The sequence below is a fragment of the Myxine glutinosa genome, chromosome 1 (genome assembly GCF_964187855.1).
Source record: "Myxine glutinosa chromosome 1, kmMyxGlut1.1, whole genome shotgun sequence".
In the NCBI taxonomy this organism is placed as follows: domain Eukaryota; kingdom Metazoa; phylum Chordata; class Myxini; order Myxiniformes; family Myxinidae; genus Myxine; species Myxine glutinosa.
The window spans coordinates 407,265,649-407,291,517 of NC_136261.1; the positions used below are offsets into that span (position 1 = coordinate 407,265,649).

General features: G+C 46.3%; 1 protein-coding gene across 1 annotated transcript in view; it reads left to right on the top strand.

Moving 5' to 3' along the window:
* LOC137419780 (NACHT, LRR and PYD domains-containing protein 12-like) overlaps nt 1–25,869 on the top strand; it is a 294,580-nt gene that overhangs the window by 256,212 nt on the left and 12,499 nt on the right. The window lies entirely within an intron of this gene.

The following is a 25,869-nucleotide window of genomic DNA, read 5'->3' on the forward strand; positions in this document are numbered from 1 at the left end:
GAATTGTACCTATCCTGGCTTGTAGCATGTAAATTGTAGCTAGCCCGGATTGTACCATGTAAATTGTAGCTCGCCTGGCTATTACCATGTAAATTGTAGCTTACCCGGATTGTACCATGTAAATTGTAGCTAGCCCGGATTGTACCATGTAAATTGTAGCTAGCCTGGCTATTACCATGTAAATTGTAGCTAGCCCGGATTGAACCACGTAAATTGTAGCTAGCCTGGCTATTACAATGTAAATTGTAGCTAGCCTGGCTATTACAATGTAAATTGTAGCTAGCCCGGATTGTACCACGTAAATTGTAGCTAGCCTGGCTATTACCATGTAAATTGTAGCTAGTCTGGCTCTTACCATGTACATTGTAGCGAGCCTGGATTGTACCATGTAAATTGTAGCTAGCCTGGCTATTACCATGTAAATTGTAGCGAGCCTGGCTATTACCATGTAAATTGTAGCTAGCCTGGCTATTACCATGTAAATTGTAGCGAGCCCGGATTGTACCACGTAAATTGTAGCTAGCCTGGCTATTACCATGTAAATTGTAGCTAGCCCGGATTGTACCACGTAAATTGTACCTAACCTGGCTATTACCATGTAAATTGTAGCTTGCCCGGATTGTACCACGTAAATTGTAGCTAGCCTGGCTATTACCATGTAAATTGTAGCTAGCCCGGGTTATACCACGTAAATTGTACCTATCCTGGCTATTACCATGTAAATTGTAGCTAGCCCGGATTATACCACGTAAATTGTAGCTAGCCTGGCTATTACCATGTAAATTGTAGCTAGCCCGGATTATACCACGTAAATTGTAGCTAGCCTGGCTATTACCATGTAAATTGTAGCTAGCCCGGATTGTACCACGTAAATTGTAGCTCGCCCGGATTGGACCACGTAAATTGTAGCTAGCCTGGCTATTACCATGTAAATTGTAGCTAGCCCGGATTATACCACGTAAATTGTACCTATCCTGGCTATTACCATGTAAATTGTAGCTAGCCCGGATTATACCACGTAAATTGTAGCTGGCCCGGATTATACCACGTAAATTGTAGCTAGCCTGGCTATTACCATGTAAATTGTAGCGAGCCCGGATTATACCACGTAAATTGTACCTATCCTGGCTATTACCATGTAAATTGTAGCTAGCCTGGATTATACCACTTAAATTGTAGCTAGCCTGGCTATTACCATGTAAATTGTAGCTAGCCCGGATTATACCATGTAAATTGTAGCTAGCCCGGATTATACCACGTAAATTGTAGCTAGCCCAGATTATACCACGTAAATTGTAGCTAGCCTGGCTATTACCATGTAAATTGTAGCTAGCCTGGCTATTACCATGTAAATTGTAGCTAGCCCGGATTGTACCACGTAAATTGTAGCTAGCCTGGCTATTACCATGTAAATTGTAGCTAGCCCGGATTGTACCACGTAAATTGTAGCTAGCCTGGCTATTTTTTTTTTTTTAATTTTTTTTTTGTATACAAGGTCGAGGCTCGTGAAAGAGCGAACATTAATCACACAGAAAGACAAACCGACACATAAAACATATAACATAGGGAGCGGTAGACAAGATGGGGAGAGAGGGGGAAGGACACAAACACAACATTTGAGAGCAGGGACCGAGAGACATGGAGACATCGAGAGATCTGAGAGAGGGCGAGGGCTTTGGGGGGGGGGGGGGCGTGGGAAGGGGGCGGTGGGAGAGGTATAAAACATATGGACACTGCCAGGACTTCCAGGAAAGAAGTTGGAATTTCAAACAAGGTGGATCTGGGGTGAATTAGCGGGGGTAGAAAAGATCAAGGTTTTGGATGGGGGAAGATAAGAGATGGTGGTGAACAGCTGTTTTAAAGACCTGGAGGGAGGAGTGGGATTGAAGGGAGTGAGGGAGTTTGTTCCAGAGGCGGGAGAAAAGAGGAATGAAAGAGTGAAGGTGAGCAGAGAGCCAAGATTTCGGCAGTTTAACCATCAGAGGGTTGCTGGCAGATCTTGTGCGACCTGTAGGAATATTTGGGGGACAGAGCACAGAGAGAGCTGGGGGTGCAACGCCGGAGAGGAGTCGGTAGAAGACAGAAAGACCACCTACCTGCCTGCGGTGAGTGAGTGAAAGGCCCTCAGAGATAGCTTCATCGCGGGAGATTCCAATAATTCTGAAAGCTTTGGTTTCAACAGCGTGAAGCCGAGCTAGGTGTGAGGCAGGAGCACCGGCCCATAGGGGAGAACAGTATTCCATTGAGCTGCGGATGAAAGCCTTGTATGTGGTGAGGAGCTCAGGTGTGCCGAGGAAGGACTTCGCACGACGGAGGATGCCCAGTCGGCGACTGGCTTTGGAGGCCAGCTTGGAAATGTGGTTTTCCCAAGAAAGATCATGGCAGATAGTGAGACCCAAAATCTTGAGCGACAGAACTTCTTGGAGAGGATTGTTGAGAAAGTAGATGGGAGGGTTGTCCAGTCGATCTTTTCGGAGAGACATAGTAAGAGTGTGAGATTTGTCAGGATTGAAAGACATGTTCCACTTGTTTGACCAGTCTGTGATTTTGTCCAGGTCTTCAGAGAGTGAGGAGGCAGCAGACTGCCGATCTGAGGGAAGAGGAATGGAGCGGCAGAGAGTGGAGTCATCAGCAAAGAGATAGAGAGGATTTTCGAGAGAGTCAGAGAGATCATTGATGAAGACCAGAAAAAGCACGGGGCCCAGAACACTGCCTTGGGGAACTCCAGCCTGAACAGGAAGAGGAGATGAGAGAAACCCATTCAGGGCCACACGTTGACGACGACTAGAGAGGAAGTCCGCCAGCCATGCGTGGAGATTTCCATGGATACCAAAGGAGGAGAGTTTGGTGAGCAGAGCGGGGTGCCAGACCGTGTCGAAGGCACGTGATATGTCGAGGGAGACAGCTCTAATTTCCTGTTTGGCATTGAGGACCTCCATCCATTGTTGAGACAGCAGAAGCAGCATGTCCAGAGTAGAGTGACCTGGTCTGAAACCAAATTGATGATCAGAGATCAAGCCATTGGAGAAGAGGAAAGATTTCATATCCGAAGCAATGATGGATTCCATGACTTTGCTGATAATTGGGAGAAGGCTGATTGGTCTGTAGTTGCTAGGATCTGTTTTTGCACCTTTTTTGTGCAAAGCGGTGATGTTGGCTGATTTCCAAGCAGATGGCAGTTGACCTTGAGCAAAAGAGAGGGTGAAGAGAACAGAGAGAGGGTGAGATAGAGCAGCAGAGCAGGATTTTAGGACCCGTGGGCTGATGCCGTCGGGTCCAGTTGCAGAATCAGAGTCGAGGGTTGACAGAAACTTTTCCACCTTGTCAGGAGGAAAGGACACGGAGTCCAGGAGCAGCAGGGTACGACTGGGTATGGTGGGTACAGAGAGGGATGGGTTTGGGACACAAGATTTAGAGGCAAACACAGAGTTGAGGCATTCAGCTTTTTCACGTGCGGAGTCAGCTGTGTAGCCGTTTGAGGTAAGGGAGGGGATGGAGGGGGAACAAACACCAGAAACGGATTTGACCAGACGCCACCAGGATTTGGAAGAGGGAGACAGATAAGAGAGTTCGGTCTTGAGAACGGAGAGATATTGTTTCCTGGCTCTCCTGAGGGTGGACACACACTTGTTTCGGGCTTTGTGAAAGGAAATGAGATTTCCTTCCGTTGGATTTGCTTTCCAGGAGACGAAGGCAAGTTGTTTCTGGGCAACAGCCTCACCACAAGATTCCGTGTACCATGGACGGGAGGAAGGGTAAGACAACTGAAGACGAGATGGGATAAATCTGTGCATGAGAGAGAGCAATTTACTTTGGAAGAATTCCCAGGATGAGTTGATGTCAGAGGTGGTAGAAATGGGAGACCAGTCCAGATGATTGATGGCTGCTTGAAGACCGTGCCAGTTGGCCTGAGTAAAATGCCAGACTCGTCGACGCTGAGCAGGCTCCCTGAGGATGGTCAGAGAGATGTCCATTTTAACAAGGACATGATCAGATGATCCGATCGGAGCAGAAGAAGAGCAGCAGACATTTTCAGGGAAGTTAGTCATAACCAAGTCCAGAAGAGAAGATGTTCCGTTGACTGAGATCCGGGTCGGGAAATTGACAGATTGTGTCAGTCCCAGTGAGTCGCAGAAGTCCTTTGCTGAGGAGCCATGGCTGGTGAGAGAGGTACCCACACCCAGCCAACTGGCATGATGACAGTTGAAATCACCACATATGAGGAAGAGAGAGTTGGGATGAGTAGATAGAAGTTGGTCCATATCATCAGACAGCGAGATGTAGATGGAGTCATCACTGTTTGGTGGACGGTACAACACACATATGAACAAGAGGTGGGAGCGAAGGGGAAGCCGTAGCCAGAGGTATTCCTGGGGGTGAGGTGGAGAGAGTGCAGTGCAGGGCGAGTGAGGAAGAGAGTTTTTGATAAAGATAGCAACCCCGCCTCCAGGACGAGGCTCAGGTCTATCATACCGGAGGAGGGAGTAGCCCGGGAGAGATACTATGGAATCAGAGACATCATAAAGGAGGAAAGTTTCTGTTAAGCAGATCACGTCTGGTTTGACAGAAGCAACCTGTATGGAGAGATCAGTTAAGTTTGAACGAAGGCCCCGGATGTTTGAGGTCCATACCGTTAATGAAGAGGAAGGGGGAGCATCAGATACAGAACAGGGGGGAGGAGGGGTAGGGTAAGATGTGGAAGAGGTGGAAGAGGTAGGGAGAGCTGTTGAAGGTGTGTCAGAGATTTCAGAATAGCTCGGAGAAAGGGAAGGATGGGGCGGACAAAAGGTTTGATGGTGATTGGGTGAGCCACAATGAGGTGTTATTTGAGGAGGGGGAAGAGCGAGGCAGAAGGTTGGGGGAGATGGAGGTGAGAGTTTGAAGGGGGAAGAAGCGGGGAGGACGCTTTGAGGAGGGGGAGTGAGAGGGGGGAAATTGAGAAGCAATGAGGGTGGGGAGATTTGAAGGGGAGGGGTGAGAGGGAAGTTTGGGAGGGAAGGGGCAAGGGGAGGGATTTGAAAGGGATGGGATATGGGGGAGATTTGGAGGGGAGGGGTGAGGCAGGAGTCTAGGAGGGGAGGGGCGAGGGGGCGTCTTGGCGGGGAGGGGTGAGGGGGTCGTTTAGGAGGGAGGGGGCAAGGGGGAAGATTTGAAAGGGATGGGTGATGGGGAAGATTTGGAGGGGAGGGGTGAGATTGGATTTTTGAAAGTGTACGATTTATGGGAAACGAACATTTATTGCAAAATGAGTTGCTTGTGACCTTCGAGTTAAAAATACGTTTAAGGACGCTGGATGGAGGATGGAGTGCAGGAGAGTTTAGGGAATGTAGAAAAAAGGCACTATAGGAGATGGATATTTTTTTTGGGATGAATTGATTTGGTGAGCAAGTCGAAAGCAGCCTTTTAAAGAAGAAGAAGAAAAAGGTGTTATAAAATATGACGGAATACATAACTTGAGGGGAAAGTGTAAACATTGAAGGTTAATGAGTGAAAACTATCTGGGGAAATGGGGGAGAAACACGTGGTCGAAGAACGAACGAACGAATAAGAATGAATAAACGAATGATAACAGAGAAGGAAAATGTTTTTTTTTTTTTTTTTTTTTTTTTTTTTTTGAGTTGAGATTTACACAAGGAAGTAGGCTATGGGTGAAAAGCCTGGGAATACAGAGAACGAAAGTTATTGGATCACAAAAGACGGACCGCTGAGAGAAAAACAAAGCCTCAAGGTTGTACAGTGCACACTGTACAAGGCCTCAAGACACGACACGGCAAACAGACGATCAATTTATGAAAGATAAACACCGAGAAACAACCAAAGTTGCACACAATAACTTCACACACCGAAAGATAAATACAGTTTCGACAAAATACAATTGTGAACAGACTTAACTTCGAAAAACGTGGCGACCGTGTGGAGCTTCGAAAATCCCTGCCGCCGTCTCCAAGATCTCGCGAGATCTATTACCATATAAATTGTAGCTAGCCCGGATTATACCACGTAAATTGTAGCTAGCCCGGATTATACCACCTAAATTGTAGTTAGCCTGGCTATTACCATGTAAATTGTAGCTAGCCCGGATTATACCACGTAAATTGTAGCTAGCCTGGCTATTACCATGTAAATTGGAGCTAGCCCGGATTGTACCACGTAAATTGTAGCTAGCCTGGCTATTACCATGTAAATTGTAGCTAGCCCGGATTATACCACGTAAATTGTAGCTAGCCCGGATTATACCACGTAAATTGTAGCTAGCCCGGATTGTACCACGTAAATTGTAGCTAGCCCGGATTATACCATGTAAATTGTAGCTAGCCTGGCTATTACCATGTAAATTGTAGCTAGCCCGGATTATACCATGTAAATTGTAGATAGCCTGCCTATTACCATGTAAATTGTTGCTAGCCCGGATTGTACCACGTAAATTGTAGCTAGCCTGGCTATTACCATGTAAATTGTAGCTAGCCCGGATTGTACCACGTAAATTGTAGCTAGCCTGGCTATTACCATGTAAATTGTAGCTAGCCCGGATTATACCACGTAAATTGTTGCTAGCCCGGATTATACCACGTAAATTGTAGCTAGCCTGGCTATTACCATGTAAATTGTAGCTAGCCCGGATTGTATCACGTAAATTGTAGCTAGCCTGGCTATTACCATGTAAATTGTAGCTAGCCCAGATTATACCACGTAAATTGTAGCTAGCCCGGATTATACCACATAAATTGTCGCTAGCCTGGCTATTACCATGTAAATTGTAGCTAGCCCGGATTATACCACGTAAATTGTAGCTAGCCCGGATTATACCACGTAAATTGTAGCTAGCCTGGCTATTACCATGTAAATTGTAGCTAGCCCGGATTATACCACGTAAATTGTAGCTAGCCCGGATTATACCATGTAAATTGTAGCTAGCCCAGATTATACCACGTAAATTGTAGCTAGCCCGGATTATACCACGTAAATTGTAGCTAGCCTGGCTATTACCATGTAAATTGTAGCTAGCCTGGCTATTACCATGTAAATTGTAGCTAGCCGGGATTGTACCACGTAAATTGTAGCTAGCCTGGCTATTACCATGTAAATTGTAGCTAGCCCGGATTGTACAATGTAAATTGTAGCTAGCCTGGCTATTACCATGTAAATTGTAGCTAGCCCGGATTATGCCACGTAAATTGTAGCTAGCCCGGATTATACCACGTAAATTGTAGCTAGCCTGGCTATTACCATATAAATTGTAGCTAGCCCGGATTATACCACGTAAATTGTAGCTAGCCCGGATTATACCACGTAAATTGTAGCTAGCCTGGCTATTACCATGTAAATTGTAGCTAGCCCGGCTTGTACCACGTAAATTGTAGCTAGCATGGCTATTACCATGTAAATTGTAGCTAGCCCGCATTATACCACGTAAATTGTAGCTAGCCCGGATTGTACCACGTAAATTGTAGCTAGCCCGGATTATACCATGTAAATTGTAGCTCGCCTGGCTATTACCATGTAAATTGTAGCTAGCCCGGATTATACCATGTAAATTGTAGCTAGCCTAGCTATTACCATGTAAATTGTAGCTAGCCCGGATTGTACCACGTAAATTGTAGCTAGCCTGGCTATTACCATGTAAATTGTAGCTAGCCCGGATTATACCACGTAAATTGTAGCTATTCTGGCTATTACCATGTAAATTGTAGCGAGCCTGGATTGTACCATGTAAATTGTAGCTAGCCTGGCTATTACCATGTAAATTGTAGCTAGCCCGGATTATACCATGTAAATTGTAGCTAGCCCGGATTATACCACGTAAAGTGTAGCTAGCCCGGATTATACCATGTAAATTGTAGCTAGCCCGGATTATACCACGTAAATTGTAGCTAGCCCGCATTATACCACGTAAATTGTAGCTAGCCTGGCTATTACCATGTAAATTGTAGCTAGCCCGGATTATACCACGTAAATTGTAGCTAGCCTGGCTATTACCATGTAAATTGTAGCTAGCCCGGATTGTACCACGTAAATTGTAGCTAGCCTGGCTATTACCATGTAAATTGTAGCTAGCCTGGATTGTGCCACGTAAATTGTAGGTAGCCTGGCTATTACCATGTAAATTGTAGCTTGCCCGGATTGTACCACGTAAATTGTAGCTAGCCTGGCTATTACCATGTAAATTGTAGCTAGCCCGGGTTATACCACGTAAATTGTACCTATCCTGGCTATTACCATGTAAATTGTAGCTAGCCCGGATTATACCACGTAAATTGTAGCTAGCCTGGCTATTACCATGTAAATTGTAGCTAGCCCGGATTATACCACGTAAATTGTAGCTAGCCTGGCTATTACCATGTAAATTGTAGCTAGCCCGGATTGTACCACGTAAATTGTAGCTCGCCCGGATTGGACCACGTAAATTGTAGCTAGCCTGGCTATTACCATGTAAATTGTAGCTAGCCCGGATTATACCACGTAAATTGTACCTATCCTGGCTATTACCATGTAAATTGTAGCTAGCCCGGATTATACCACGTAAATTGTAGCTGGCCCGGATTATACCACGTAAATTGTAGCTAGCCTGGCTATTACCATGTAAATTGTAGCTAGCCTGGATTATACCACTTAAATTGTAGCTAGCCTGGCTATTACCATGTAAATTGTAGCTATCCCGGATTATACCATGTAAATTGTAGCTAGCCCGGATTATACCACGTAAATTGTAGCTAGCCCAGATTATACCACGTAAATTGTAGCTAGCCTGGCTATTACCATGTAAATTGTAGCTAGCCTGGCTATTACCATGTAAATTGTAGCTAGCCCGGATTGTACCACGTAAATTGTAGCTAGCCTGGCTATTACCAGGTAAATTGTAGCTAGCCCGGATTGTACCACGTAAATTGTAGCTAGCCTGGCTATTACCATATAAATTGTAGCTAGCCCGGATTATACCACGTAAATTGTAGCTCGCCCGGATTATACCACCTAAATTGTAGCTAGCCTGGCTATGACCATGTAAATTGTAACTAGCCCGGATTATACCACGTAAATTGTAGCTAGCCTGGCTATTACCATGTAAATTGGAGCTAGCCCGGATTGTACCACGTAAATTGTAGCTAGCCTGGCTATTACCATGTAAATTGTAGCTAGCCCGGATTATACCATGTAAATTGTAGCTAGCCCGGATTATACCACGTAAATTGTAGCTAGCCCGGATTGTACCACGTAAATTGTTGCTAGCCCGGATTATACCATGTAAATTGTAGCTAGCCTGGCTATTACCATGTAAATTGTAGCTAGCCCGGATTATACCATGTAAATTGTAGATAGCCTGCCTATTACCATGTAAATTGTTGCTAGCCCGGATTGTACCACGTAAATTGTAGCTAGCCTGGCTATTACCATGTAAATTGTAGCTAGCCCGGATTGTACCACGTAAATTGTAGCTAGCCTGGCTATTACCATGTAAATTGTAGCTAGCCCGGATTATACCACGTAAATTGTTGCTAGCCCGGATTATACCACGTAAATTGTAGCTAGCCTGGCTATTACCATGTAAATTGTAGCTAGCCCGGATTGTACCACGTAAATTGTAGCTAGCCTGGCTATTACCATGTAAATTGTAGCTAGCCCAGATTATACCACGTAAATTGTAGCTAGCCCGGATTATACCACATAAATTGTCGCTAGCCTGGCTATTACCATGTAAATTGTAGCTAGCCCGGATTATACCACGTAAATTGTAGCTAGCCCGGATTATACCACGTAAATTGTAGCTAGCCTGGCTATTACCATGTAAATTGTAGCTAGCCCGGATTATACCACGTAAATTGTAGCTAGCCCGGATTATACCATGTAAATTGTAGCTAGCCCAGATTATACCACGTAAATTGTAGCTAGCCCGGATTATACCACGTAAATTGTAGCTAGCCTGGCTATTACCATGTAAATTGTAGCTAGCCTGGCTATTACCATGTAAATTGTAGCTAGCCGTGATTGTACCACGTAAATTGTAGCTAGCCTGGATTATACCACGTAAATTGTAGCTAGCCTGGCTATTACCATGTAAATTGTAGCTAGCCCGGCTTGTACCACGTAAATTGTAGCTAGCATGGCTATTACCATGTAAATTGTAGCTAGCCCGCATTATACCACGTAAATTGTAGCTAGCCCGGATTATACCACGTAAATTGTAGCTAGCCTGGCTATTACCATGTAAATTGTAGCTAGCCCGGATTATACCATGTAAATTGTAGCTAGCCCGGATTGTACCACGTAAATTGTAGCTAGCCCGGATTATACCATGTAAATTGTAGATCGCCTGGCTATTACCATGTAAATTGTAGCTAGCCCGGATTATACCATGTAAATTGTAGCTAGCCTGGATTATACCACGTAAATTGTAGCTAGCCTGGCTATTACCATGTAAATTGTAGCTAGCCCGGCTTGTACCACGTAAATTGTAGCTAGCATGGCTATTACCATGTAAATTGTAGCTAGCCCGCATTATACCACGTAAATTGTAGCTAGCCCGGATTATACCACGTAAATTGTAGCTAGCCTGGCTATTACCATGTAAATTGTAGCTAGCCCGGATTATACCATGTAAATTGTAGCTAGCCCGGATTGTACCACGTAAATTGTAGCTAGCCCTGATTATACCATGTAAATTGTAGATCGCCTGGCTATTACCATGTAAATTGTAGCTAGCCCGGATTATACCATGTAAATTGTAGCTAGCCTGGCTATTACCATGTAAATTGTAGCTAGCCCGGATTGTACCACGTAAATTGTAGCTAGCCTGGCTATTACCATGTAAATTGTAGCTAGCCCGGATTATACCATGTAAATTGTAGCTATTCTGACTATTACCATGTAAATTGTAGCGAGCCTGGATTGTACCACGTAAATTGTAGCTAGCCTGGCTATTACCATGTAAATTGTAGCTAGCCCGGATTATACCATGTAAATTGTAGCTAGCCCGGATTATACCACGTAAAGTGTAGCTAGCCCGGATTATACCATGTAAATTGTAGCTAGCCCGGATTATACCACGTAAATTGTAGCTAGCCCGCATTATACCACGTAAATTGTAGCTAGCCTGGCTATTACCATGTAAATTGTAGCTAGCCCGGATTATACCACGTAAATTGTAGCTAGCCTGGCTATTACCATGTAAATTGTAGCTAGCCCGGATTGTACCACGTAAATTGTAGCTAGCCTGGCTATTACCATGTAAATTGTAGCTAGCCTGGATTGTGCCACGTAAATTGTAGGTAGCCTGGCTATTACCATGTAAATTGTAGCGAGCCTGGATTGTACCACGTAAGTTGTAGCTAGCCTGGCTATTACCATGTAAATTGTAGCTCGCCTGGATTGTACCACGTAAATTGTAGCTAGCCCGGATTGTACCACGTAAATTGTAGCTAGCCTGGCTATTACCATGTAAATTGTAGCTAGCCCGGATTGTAACACGTAAATTGTAGCTAGCCTGGCTATTACCATGTAAATTGTAGCGAGCCTGGATTGTACCACGTAAATTGTAGCTAGACTGGCTATTACCATGTAAATTGTAGCTAGCCCGGATTGTACCACGTAAATTGTAGCTAGCCTGGCTATTTTTTTTTTTTTTTTTTTTTTTTTTTGTATACAAGGTCGAGGCTCGTGAAAGAGCGAACATTAATCACACAGAAAGACAAACCGACACATAAAACATATAACATAGGGAGCGGTAGACAAGATGGGGAGAGAGGGGGAAGGACACAAACACAACATTTGAGAGCAGGGACCGAGAGACATGGAGACATCGAGAGATCTGAGAGAGGGCGAGGGCTTTGGGGGGGGGGGGGGGGCGTGGGAAGGGGGCGGTGGGAGAGGTATAAAACATATGGACACTGCCAGGACTTCCAGGAAAGAAGTTGGAATTTCAAACAAGGTGGATCTGGGGTGAATTAGCGGGGGTAGAAAAGATCAAGGTTTTGGATGGGGGAAGATAAGAGATGGTGGTGAACAGCTGTTTTAAAGACCTGGAGGGAGGAGTGGGATTGAAGGGAGTGAGGGAGTTTGTTCCAGAGGCGGGAGAAAAGAGGAATGAAAGAGTGAAGGTGAGCAGAGAGCCAAGATTTCGGCAGTTTAACCATCAGAGGGTTGCTGGCAGATCTTGTGCGACCTGTAGGAATATTTGGGGGACAGAGCACAGAGAGAGCTGGGGGTGCAACGCCGGAGAGGAGTCGGTAGAAGACAGAAAGACCACCTACCTGCCTGCGGTGAGTGAGTGAAAGGCCCTCAGAGATAGCTTCATCGCGGGAGATTCCAATAATTCTGAAAGCTTTGGTTTCAACAGCGTGAAGCCGAGCTAGGTGTGAGGCAGGAGCACCGGCCCATAGGGGAGAACAGTATTCCATTGAGCTGCGGATGAAAGCCTTGTATGTGGTGAGGAGCTCAGGTGTGCCGAGGAAGGACTTCGCACGACGGAGGATGCCCAGTCGGCGACTGGCTTTGGAGGCCAGCTTGGAAATGTGGTTTTCCCAAGAAAGATCATGGCAGATAGTGAGACCCAAAATCTTGAGCGACAGAACTTCTTGGAGAGGATTGTTGAGAAAGTAGATGGGAGGGTTGTCCAGTCGATCTTTTCGGAGAGACATAGTAAGAGTGTGAGATTTGTCAGGATTGAAAGACATGTTCCACTTGTTTGACCAGTCTGTGATTTTGTCCAGGTCTTCAGAGAGTGAGGAGGCAGCAGACTGCCGATCTGAGGGAAGAGGAATGGAGCGGCAGAGAGTGGAGTCATCAGCAAAGAGATAGAGAGGATTTTCGAGAGAGTCAGAGAGATCATTGATGAAGACCAGAAAAAGCACGGGGCCCAGAACACTGCCTTGGGGAACTCCAGCCTGAACAGGAAGAGGAGATGAGAGAAACCCATTCAGGGCCACACGTTGACGACGACTAGAGAGGAAGTCCGCCAGCCATGCGTGGAGATTTCCATGGATACCAAAGGAGGAGAGTTTGGTGAGCAGAGCGGGGTGCCAGACCGTGTCGAAGGCACGTGATATGTCGAGGGAGACAGCTCTAATTTCCTGTTTGGCATTGAGGACCTCCATCCATTGTTGAGACAGCAGAAGCAGCATGTCCAGAGTAGAGTGACCTGGTCTGAAACCAAATTGATGATCAGAGATCAAGCCATTGGAGAAGAGGAAAGATTTCATATCCGAAGCAATGATGGATTCCATGACTTTGCTGATAATTGGGAGAAGGCTGATTGGTCTGTAGTTGCTAGGATCTGTTTTTGCACCTTTTTTGTGCAAAGCGGTGATGTTGGCTGATTTCCAAGCAGATGGCAGTTGACCTTGAGCAAAAGAGAGGGTGAAGAGAACAGAGAGAGGGTGAGATAGAGCAGCAGAGCAGGATTTTAGGACCCGTGGGCTGATGCCGTCGGGTCCAGTTGCAGAATCAGAGTCGAGGGTTGACAGAAACTTTTCCACCTTGTCAGGAGGAAAGGACACGGAGTCCAGGAGCAGCAGGGTACGACTGGGTATGGTGGGTACAGAGAGGGATGGGTTTGGGACACAAGATTTAGAGGCAAACACAGAGTTGAGGCATTCAGCTTTTTCACGTGCGGAGTCAGCTGTGTAGCCGTTTGAGGTAAGGGAGGGGATGGAGGGGGAACAAACACCAGAAACGGATTTGACCAGACGCCACCAGGATTTGGAAGAGGGAGACAGATAAGAGAGTTCGGTCTTGAGAACGGAGAGATATTGTTTCCTGGCTCTCCTGAGGGTGGACACACACTTGTTTCGGGCTTTGTGAAAGGAAATGAGATTTCCTTCCGTTGGATTTGCTTTCCAGGAGACGAAGGCAAGTTGTTTCTGGGCAACAGCCTCACCACAAGATTCCGTGTACCATGGACGGGAGGAAGGGTAAGACAACTGAAGACAAGATGGGATAAATCTGTGCATGAGAGAGAGCAATTTACTTTGGAAGAATTCCCAGGATGAGTTGATGTCAGAGGTGGTAGAAATGGGAGACCAGTCCAGATGATTGATGGCTGCTTGAAGACCGTGCCAGTTGGCCTGAGTAAAATGCCAGACTCGTCGACGCTGAGCAGGCTCCCTGAGGATGGTCAGAGAGATGTCCACTTTAACAAGGACATGATCAGATGATCCGATCGGAGCAGAAGAAGAGCAGCAGACATTTTCAGGGAAGTTAGTCATAACCAAGTCCAGAAGAGAAGATGTTCCGTTGACTGAGATCCGGGTCGGGAAATTGACAGATTGTGTCAGTCCCAGTGAGTCGCAGAAGTCCTTTGCTGAGGAGCCATGGCTGGTGAGAGAGGTACCCACACCCAGCCAACTGGCATGATGACAGTTGAAATCACCACATATGAGGAAGAGAGAGTTGGGATGAGTAGATAGAAGTTGGTCCATATCATCAGACAGCGAGATGTAGATGGAGTCATCACTGTTTGGTGGACGGTACAACACACATATGAACAAGAGGTGGGAGCGAAGGGGAAGCCGTAGCCAGAGGTATTCCTGGGGGTGAGGTGGAGAGAGTGCAGTGCAGGGCGAGTGAGGAAGAGAGTTTTTGATAAAGATAGCAACCCCGCCTCCAGGACGAGGCTCAGGTCTATCATACCGGAGGAGGGAGTAGCCCGGGAGAGATACTATGGAATCAGAGACATCATAAAGGAGGAAAGTTTCTGTTAAGCAGATCACGTCTGGTTTGACAGAAGCAACCTGTATGGAGAGATCAGTTAAGTTTGAACGAAGGCCCCGGATGTTTGAGGTCCATACCGTTAATGAAGAGGAAGGGGGAGCATCAGATACAGAACAGGGGGGAGGAGGGGTAGGGTAAGATGTGGAAGAGGTGGAAGAGGTAGGGAGAGCTGTTGAAGGTGTGTCAGAGATTTCAGAATAGCTCGGAGAAAGGGAAGGATGGGGCGGACAAAAGGTTTGATGGTGATTGGGTGAGCCACAATGAGGTGTTATTTGAGGAGGGGGAAGAGCGAGGCAGAAGGTTGGGGGAGATGGAGGTGAGAGTTTGAAGGGGGAAGAAGCGGGGAGGACGCTTTGAGGAGGGGGAGTGAGAGGGGGGAAATTGAGAAGCAATGAGGGTGGGGAGATTTGAAGGGGAGGGGTGAGAGGGAAGTTTGGGAGGGAAGGGGCAAGGGGAGGGATTTGAAAGGGATGGGATATGGGGGAGATTTGGAGGGGAGGGGAGGGGTGAGGCAGGAGTCTAGGAGGGGAGGGGCGAGGGGGCGTCTTGGCGGGGAGGGGTGAGGGGGTCGTTTAGGAGGGAGGGGGCAAGGGGGAAGATTTGAAAGGGATGGGTGATGGGGAAGATTTGGAGGGGAGGGGTGAGATTGGATTTTTGAAAGTGTACGATTTATGGGAAACGAACATTTATTGCAAAATGAGTTGCTTGTGACCTTCGAGTTAAAAATACGTTTAAGGACGCTGGATGGAGGATGGAGTGCAGGAGAGTTTAGGGAATGTAGAAAAAAGGCACTATAGGAGATGGATATTTTTTTTGGGATGAATTGATTTGGTGAGCAAGTCGAAAGCAGCCTTTTAAAGAAGAAGAAGAAAAAGGTGTTATAAAATATGACGGAATACATAACTTGAGGGGAAAGTGTAAACATTGAAGGTTAATGAGTGAAAACTATCTGGGGAAATGGGGGAGAAACACGTGGTCGAAGAACGAACGAACGAATAAGAATGAATAAACGAATGATAACAGAGAAGGAAAATGTTTTTTTTTTTTTTTTTTTTTTTTTTTTTTTGAGTTGAGATTTACACAAGGAAGTAGGCTATGGGTGAAAAGCCTGGGAATACAGAGAACGAAAGTTATTGGATCACAAAAGACGGACCGCTGAGAGAAAAACAAAGCCTCAAGGTTGTACAGTGCACACTGTACAAGGCCTCAAGACACGACACGGCAAACAGACGATCAATTTATGAAAGATAAACACCGAGAAACAAGTGGCTATGGCTATGGAATACAGAGAACGAAAGTTATTGGATCACAAAAGACGGACCGCTGAGAGAAAAACAAAGCCTCAAGGTTGTACAGTGCACACTGTACAAGGCCTCAAGACACGACACGGCAAACAGACTTTTTTTTTTTTTTTTTTTTTTTTTTTTTTTTGTATACAAGGTCGAGGCTCGTGAAAGAGCGAACATTAATCACACAGAAAGACAAACCGACACATAAAACATATAACATAGGGAGCGGTAGACAAGATGGGGAGAGAGGGGGAAGGACACAAACACAACATTTGAGAGCAGGGACCGAGAGACATGGAGACATCGAGAGATCTGAGAGAGGGCGAGGGCTTTGGGGGGGGGGGGGCGTGGGAAGGGGGCGGTGGGAGAGGTATAAAACATATGGACACTGCCAGGACTTCCAGGAAAGAAGTTGGAATTCCAAACAAGGTGGATCTGGGGTGAATTAGCGGGGGTAGAAAAGATCAAGGTTTTGGATGGGGGAAGATAAGAGATGGTGGTGAACAGCTGTTTTAAAGACCTGGAGGGAGGAGTGGGATTGAAGGGAGTGAGGGAGTTTGTTCCAGAGGCGGGAGAAAAGAGGAATGAAAGAGTGAAGGTGAGCAGAGAGCCGAGATTTCGGCAGTTTAACCATCAGAGGGTTGCTGGCAGATCTTGTGCGACCTGTAGGAATATTTGGGGGACAGAGCACAGAGAGAGCTGGGGGTGCAAGGCCGGAGAGGAGTCGGTAGAAGACAGAAAGACCACCTACCTGCCTGCGGTGAGTGAGTGAAAGGCCCTCAGAGATAGCTTCATCGCGGGAGATTCCAATAATTCTGAAAGCTTTGGTTTCAACAGCGTGAAGCCGAGCTAGGTGTGAGGCAGGAGCACCGGCCCATAGGGGAGAACAGTATTCCATTGAGCTGCGGATGAAAGCCTTGTATGTGGTGAGGAGCTCAGGTGTGCCGAGGAAGGACTTCGCACGACGGAGGATGCCCAGTCGGCGACTGGCTTTGGAGGCCAGCTTGGAAATGTGGTTTTCCCAAGAAAGATCATGGCAGATAGTGAGACCCAAAATCTTGAGCGACAGAACTTCTTGGAGAGGATTGTTGAGAAAGTAGATGGGAGGGTTGTCCAGTCGATCTTTTCGGAGAGACATAGTAAGAGTGTGAGATTTGTCAGGATTGAAAGACATGTTCCACTTGTTTGACCAGTCTGTGATTTTGTCCAGGTCTTCAGAGAGTGAGGAGGCAGCAGACTGCCGATCTGAGGGAAGAGGAATGGAGCGGCAGAGAGTGGAGTCATCAGCAAAGAGATAGAGAGGATTTTCGAGAGAGTCAGAGAGATCATTGATGAAGACCAGAAAAAGCACGGGGCCCAGAACACTGCCTTGGGGAACTCCAGCCTGAACAGGAAGAGGAGATGAGAGAAACCCATTCAGGGCCACACGTTGACGACGACTAGAGAGGAAGTCCGCCAGCCATGCGTGGAGATTTCCATGGATACCAAAGGAGGAGAGTTTGGTGAGCAGAGCGGGGTGCCAGACCGTGTCGAAGGCACGTGATATGTCGAGGGAGACAGCTCTAATTTCCTGTTTGGCATTGAGGACCTCCATCCATTGTTGAGACAGCAGAAGCAGCATGTCCAGAGTAGAGTGACCTGGTCTGAAACCAAATTGATGATCAGAGATCAAGCCATTGGAGAAGAGGAAAGATTTCATATCCGAAGCAATGATGGATTCCATGACTTTGCTGATAATTGGGAGAAGGCTGATTGGTCTGTAGTTGCTAGGATCTGTTTTTGCACCTTTTTTGTGCAAAGCGGTGATGTTGGCTGATTTCCAAGCAGATGGCAGTTGACCTTGAGCAAAAGAGAGGGTGAAGAGAACAGAGAGAGGGTGAGATAGAGCAGCAGAGCAGGATTTTAGGACCCGTGGGCTGATGCCGTCGGGTCCAGTTGCAGAATCAGAGTCGAGGGTTGACAGAAGCTTTTCCACCTTGTCAGGAGGAAAGGACACGGAGTCCAGGAGCAGCAGGGTACGACTGGGTATGGTGGGTACAGAGAGGGATGGGTTTGGGACACAAGATTTAGAGGCAAACACAGAGTTGAGGCATTCAGCTTTTTCACGTGCGGAGTCAGCTGTGTAGCCGTTTGAGGTAAGGGAGGGGATGGAGGGGGAACAAACACCAGAAACGGATTTGACCAGACGCCACCAGGATTTGGAAGAGGGAGACAGATAAGAGAGTTCGGTCTTGAGAACGGAGAGATATTGTTTCCTGGCTCTCCTGAGGGTGGACACACACTTGTTTCGGGCTTTGTGAAAGGAAATGAGATTTCCTTCCGTTGGATTTGCTTTCCAGGAGACGAAGGCAAGTTGTTTCTGGGCAACAGCCTCACCACAAGATTCCGTGTACCATGGACGGGAGGAAGGGTATGACAACTGAAGACGAGATGGGATAAATCTGTGCATGAGAGAGAGCAATTTACTTTGGAAGAATTCCCAGGATGAGTTGATGTCAGAGGTGGTAGAGATGGGAGACCAGTCCAGATGATTGATGGCTGCTTGAAGACCGTGCCAGTTGGCCTGAGTGAAATGCCAGACTCGTCGACGCTGAGCAGGCTCCCTGAGGATGGTCAGAGAGATGTCCACTTTAACAAGGACATGATCAGATGATCCGATCGGAGCAGAAGAAGAGCAGCAGACATTTTCAGGGAAGTTAGTCATAACCAAGTCCAGAAGAGAAGATGTTCCGTTGACTGAGATCCGGGTCGGGAAATTGACAGATTGTGTCAGTCCCAGTGAGTCGCAGAAGTCCTTTGCTGAGGAGCCATGGCTGGTGAGAGAGGTACCCACACCCAGCCAACTGGCATGATGACAGTTGAAATCACCACATATGAGGAAGAGAGAGTTGGGATGAGTAGATAGAAGTTGGTCCATATCATCAGACAGCGAGATGTAGATGGAGTCATCACTGTTTGGTGGACGGTACAACACACATATGAACAAGAGGTGGGAGCGAAGGGGAAGCCGTAGCCAGAGGTATTCCTGGGGGTGAGGTGGAGAGAGTGCAGTGCAGGGCGAGTGAGGAAGAGAGTTTTTGATAAAGATAGCAACCCCGCCTCCAGGACGAGGCTCAGGTCTATCATACCGGAGGAGGGAGTAGCCCGGGAGAGATACTATGGAATCAGAGACATCATAAAGGAGGAAAGTTTCTGTTAAGCAGATCACGTCTGGTTTGACAGAAGCAACCTGTATGGAGAGATCAGTTAAGTTTGAACGAAGGCCCCGGATGTTTGAGGTCCATACCGTTAATGAAGAGGAAGGGGGAGCATCAGATACAGAACAGGGGGGAGGAGGGGTAGGGTAAGATGTGGAGGAGGTGGAAGAGGTAGGGAGAGCTGTTGAAGGTGTGTCAGAGATTTCAGAATAGCTCGGAGAAAGGGAAGGATGGGGCGGACAAAAGGTTTGATGGTGATTGGGTGAGCCACAATGAGGTGTTATTTGAGGAGGGGGAAGAGCGAGGCAGAAGGTTGGGGGAGATGGAGGTGAGAGTTTGAAGGGGGAAGAAGCGGGGAGGACGCTTTGAGGAGGGGGAGTGAGAGGGGGGAAATTGAGAAGCAATGAGGGTGGGGAGATTTGAAGGGGAGGGGTGAGGGGGGAGTTTGGGAGGGAAGGGGCAAGGGGAGGGATTTGAAAGGGATGGGATATGGGGGAGATTTGGAGGGGAGGGGTGAGGCAGGAGTCTAGGAGGGGAGGGGCGAGGCGGCGTCTTGGCGGGGAGGGGTGAGGGGGTAGTTTAGGAGGGAGGGGGCAAGGGGGGAGATTTGAAAGGGATGGGTGATGGGGAAGATTTGGAGGGGAGGGGTGATGGGGAAGATTTGGAGGGGAGGGGTTATGGGGAAGATTTGGAGGGGAGGGGTGAGATTGGATTTTTGAAAGTGTACGATTTATGGGAAACGAACATTTATTGCAAAATGAGTTTCTTGTGACCTTCGAGTTAAAAATACGTTTAAGGACGCTGGATGGAGGATGGAGTGCAGGAGAGTTTAGGGAATGTAGAAAAAAGGCACTATAGGAGATGGATATTTTTTTTGGGATGAATTGATTTGGTGAGCAAGTCGAAAGCAGCCTTTTAAAGAAGAAGAAGAAAAAGGTGTTATAAAATATGACGGAATACATAACTTGAGGGGAAAGTGTAAACATTGAAGGTTAATGAGTGAAAACTATCTGGGGAAATGGGGGAGAAACACGTGGTCGAAGAACGAACGAACGAATAAGAATGAATAAACGAATGAGAACAGAGAAGGGAATTTTTTTTTTTTTTTTTTTTTTTTTTTTGAGTTGAGATTTACACAAGGAAGTAGGCTATGGGTGAAAAGACTGGGAATACAGAGAACGAAAGTTATTGGATCACAAAAGACGGACCGCTGAGAGAAAAACAAAGCCTCAAGGTTGTACAGTGCACACTGTACAAGGCCTCAAGACACGACACGGCAAACAGACGATCAATTTATGAAAGATAAACACCGAGAAACAACCAAAGTTGCACACAATAACTTCACACACCGAAAGATAAATACAGTTTCGACAAAATACAATTGTGAACCGACTTAACTTCGAAAAACGTGGAGACCGTGTGGAGCTTCGAAAATCCCTGCCGCCGTCTCCAAGATCTCGCGAGATCTATTACCATATAAATTGTAGCTAGCCCGGATTATACCACGTAAATTGTAGCTAGCCCGGATTATACCACCTAAATTGTAGTTAGCCTGGCTATTACCATGTAAATTGTAGCTAGCCCGGATTATACCACGTAAATTGTAGCTAGCCTGGCTATTACCATGTAAATTGGAGCTAGCCCGGATTGTACCACGTAAATTGTAGCTAGCCTGGCTATTACCATGTAAATTGTAGCTAGCCCGGATTATACCACGTAAATTGTAGCTAGCCCGGATTATACCACGTAAATTGTAGCTAGCCCGGATTGTACCACGTAAATTGTAGCTAGCCCGGATTATACCATGTAAATTGTAGCTAGCCTGGCTATTACCATGTAAATTGTAGCTAGCCCGGATTATACCATGTAAATTGTAGATAGCCTGCCTATTACCATGTAAATTGTTGCTAGCCCGGATTGTACCACGTAAATTGTAGCTAGCCTGGCTATTACCATGTAAATTGTAGCTAGCCCGGATTGTACCACGTAAATTGTAGCTAGCCTGGCTATTACCATGTAAATTGTAGCTAGCCCGGATTATACCACGTAAATTGTTGCTAGCCCGGATTATACCACGTAAATTGTAGCTAGCCTGGCTATTACCATGTAAATTGTAGCTAGCCCGGATTGTATCACGTAAATTGTAGCTAGCCTGGCTATTACCATGTAAATTGTAGCTAGCCCAGATTATACCACGTAAATTGTAGCTAGCCCGGATTATACCACATAAATTGTCGCTAGCCTGGCTATTACCATGTAAATTGTAGCTAGCCCGGATTATACCACGTAAATTGTAGCTAGCCCGGATTATACCACGTAAATTGTAGCTAGCCTGGCTATTACCATGTAAATTGTAGCTAGCCCGGATTATACCACGTAAATTGTAGCTAGCCCGGATTATACCATGTAAATTGTAGCTAGCCCAGATTATACCACGTAAATTGTAGCTAGCCCGGATTATACCACGTAAATTGTAGCTAGCCTGGCTATTACCATGTAAATTGTAGCTAGCCTGGCTATTACCATGTAAATTGTAGCTAGCCGGGATTGTACCACGTAAATTGTAGCTAGCCTGGCTATTACCATGTAAATTGTAGCTAGCCCGGATTGTACAATGTAAATTGTAGCTAGCCTGGCTATTACCATGTAAATTGTAGCTAGCCCGGATTATGCCACGTAAATTGTAGCTAGCCCGGATTATACCACGTAAATTGTAGCTAGCCTGGCTATTACCATATAAATTGTAGCTAGCCCGGATTATACCACGTAAATTGTAGCTAGCCCGGATTATACCACGTAAATTGTAGCTAGCCTGGCTATTACCATGTAAATTGTAGCTAGCCCGGCTTGTACCACGTAAATTGTAGCTAGCATGGCTATTACCATGTAAATTGTAGCTAGCCCGCATTATACCACGTAAATTGTAGCTAGCCCGGATTGTACCACGTAAATTGTAGCTAGCCCGGATTATACCATGTAAATTGTAGCTCGCCTGGCTATTACCATGTAAATTGTAGCTAGCCCGGATTATACCATGTAAATTGTAGCTAGCCTAGCTATTACCATGTAAATTGTAGCTAGCCCGGATTGTACCACGTAAATTGTAGCTAGCCTGGCTATTACCATGTAAATTGTAGCTAGCCCGGATTATACCACGTAAATTGTAGCTATTCTGGCTATTACCATGTAAATTGTAGCGAGCCTGGATTGTACCACGTAAATTGTAGCTAGCCTGGCTATTACCATGTAAATTGTAGCTAGCCCGGATTATACCATGTAAATTGTAGCTAGCCCGGATTATACCACGTAAAGTGTAGCTAGCCCGGATTATACCATGTAAATTGTAGCTAGCCCGGATTATACCACGTAAATTGTAGCTAGCCCGCATTATACCACGTAAATTGTAGCTAGCCTGGCTATTACCATGTAAATTGTAGCTAGCCCGGATTATACCACGTAAATTGTAGCTAGCCTGGCTATTACCATGTAAATTGTAGCTAGCCCGGATTGTACCACGTAAATTGTAGCTAGCCTGGCTATTACCACGTAAAGTGTAGCTAGCCCGGATTGTGCCACGTAAATTGTAGGTAGCCTGGCTATTACCATGTAAATTGTAGCTTGCCCGGATTGTACCACGTAAATTGTAGCTAGCCTGGCTATTACCATGTAAATTGTAGCTAGCCCGGGTTATACCACGTAAATTGTACCTATCCTGGCTATTACCATGTAAATTGTAGCTAGCCCGGATTATACCACGTAAATTGTAGCTAGCCTGGCTATTACCATGTAAATTGTAGCTAGCCCGGATTATACCACGTAAATTGTAGCTAGCCTGGCTATTACCATGTAAATTGTAGCTAGCCCGGATTGTACCACGTAAATTGTAGCTCGCCCGGATTGGACCACGTAAATTGTAGCTAGCCTGGCTATTACCACCTCCGCCCCCTGAACACCACCACCCAGTCATTCACAGTAGACAACTGCATCTCCTTCCTCTCTTTCTTCCAACGCAAAATTGACAACATCTACAACAGCTTGACCACCGCCGCACCCGCTCCCCCTCCAACCACCTGCCCCCCCTTGTCCTGCCATCCCCTGTCTCGGTTCTCCCCAATCTCTCCTACTGACCTCTCTGAACTCCTCATAGGAATGAAAACTGCCACCTGCACTCTTGACCCCATCCCCTCCAGCTTTGTCAAAGCCTCCCTCCCTGCTCTCTCTCCACTTATCATTGCAACAATAAACTCCTCCCTGTCTACAGGCATCGTCCCACCTTCCCTCAAAATTGCTGCTGTTACCCCCATTCTAAAAAAACCTGGTCTAAACCCTGACACCCTAAACAACTTCAGACCCATCTCCAACCTACCCTTTCTGTCAAAAGTTTTGGAACGCGCTGTAGCCACTCAACTCAAACATCATCTCTCTGCCAATAACTTGTATGAAACATTCCAATCCGGATTCCGCTCCAACCACAGTACTGAAACTGCTCTCCTCAAAATCACCAACGACCTTCTCCTCTCCTCTGACGCTGGCAACCTCAACATTCTCGTCCTCCTCGACCTCAGCGCTGCCTTTGACACCATCGATCACACTATCCTCCTCACCCGACTTGAATCCACCTTTAACGTCACCGGCACTGCCCTCTCTTGGATTAAATCATACCTCTCTGACAGATGCCAGTTCATCTCCATCAATAACTGCAAATCCCCCACTGCTCCCCTCCCCCAAGGTGTCCCCCAAGGTTCAGTTCTTGGCCCCCTCCTCTTCATCCTTTACCTGTCCCCGCTCGGTCACTTAATCCGCCGTCATGGTCTCCAATTCCACTGCTTCGCTGATGACATCCAGCTTTTCATCTCCACCAAGTCCGTCTCCACCGACACCCACTCTATCCTGACAAACTGCATCACTGAAATAAAATCCTGGCTTCAAATCAACTTCCTCAAGCTTAACTGTGATAAATCTGAAATAATCATCATTGGCCCAAAAACGCTCACAAAATCCACCCATAACTTTGCCCTCAACATCGACGGTATCCCAGTATCCACCTCCCCTCACATCCGGAATCTTGGCGTCATCTTTGACCAAACCCTTTCCTTCGACAAATACACTAAACAGATCACAAAGTCAGCCTTCTTTCACCTGAAAAACATTGCCCGGCTCCGCTCATCCCTCTCCTCCACGGCTGCAGAAACCCTCATCCACGCCTTCATCACCTCCCGTCTGGACTACTGCAATAGCCTCCTCTATGGTTCACCCTCAAAAATCACCAATAAACTCCAATACATTCAGAACTCCGCTGCCCGTCTACTCACTCATTCCCGGACCCGTGACCACATCACCCCCGTCCTTTACAAGCTTCACTGGCTCCCCATCCCCCAGAGAATCCAGTACAAAATCCTCCTCTTGACATACAAAGCCCTCCATAACCTGGCCCCATCCTACCTGGCTGACCTCCTCTCCAGACACACTCCCACCCGCAACCTCCGCTCTGCTGGTACCAACCTCCTGACCCCCTCCATCCGGACCAAATTCAGATCCTGGGGGGACAGGGCCTTCTCCATCGCTGCTCCCACCCTCTGGAACTCACTACCTCACACCATCAGAGACTCCTCCTCACTCACCACATTCAAAACATCACTAAAGACCCACCTGTTCAACGCTGCATTCAACATTCAACCCACAGCATTTAACCCCTGACTATCTCTTCTCCTTCTCCCTCCTTTTGCTTTAAATATTTCCCTATTGATTCTTGTCTTGTCTTTTTGATTCTTGTCTTATATATATGCCGTATATCGCTGCTGTTTGTTTTCTTGATTCTTGTCTTTTTGCAATTGTTGTTTTCATGTATTGTTATGCATTATGTTTTCCACTCTGTCAAAGCGCCTTTGGGCTTCTGGAAAAGCGCTATACAAAATAAATGAATTATTATTATTATTATTACCATGTAAATTGTAGCTAGCCCGGATTATACCACGTAAATTGTACCTATCCTGGCTATTACCATGTAAATTGTAGCTAGCCCGGATTATACCACGTAAATTGTAGCTAGCCCGGATTATACCACGTAAATTGTAGCTGGCCCGGATTATACCACGTAAATTGTAGCTAGCCCGGATTATACCACGTAAATTGTAGCTAGCCTGGCTATTACCATGTAAATTGTAGCTAGCCTGGATTATACCACTTAAATTGTAGCTAGCCTGGCTATTACCATGTAAATTGTAGCTAGCCCGGATTATACCATGTAAATTGTAGCTAGCCCGGATTATACCACGTAAATTGTAGCTAGCCCAGATTATACCACGTAAATTGTAGCTAGCCTGGCTATTACCATGTAAATTGTAGCTAGCCTGGCTATTACCATGTAAATTGTAGCTAGCCCGGATTGTACCACGTAAATTGTAGCTAGCCTGGCTATTACCAGGTAAATTGTAGCTAGCCTGGCTATTACCATGTAAATTGTAGCTAGCCCGGATTGTACCACGTAAATTGTAGCTAGCCTGGCTATTACCAGGTAAATTGTAGCTAGCCCGGATTATACCACGTAAATTGTACCTATCCTGGCTATTACCATGTAAATTGTAGCTAGCCTGGATTATACCACTTAAATTGTAGCTAGCCTGGCTATTACCATGTAAATTGTAGCTAGCCCGGATTATACCATGTAAATTGTAGCTAGCCCG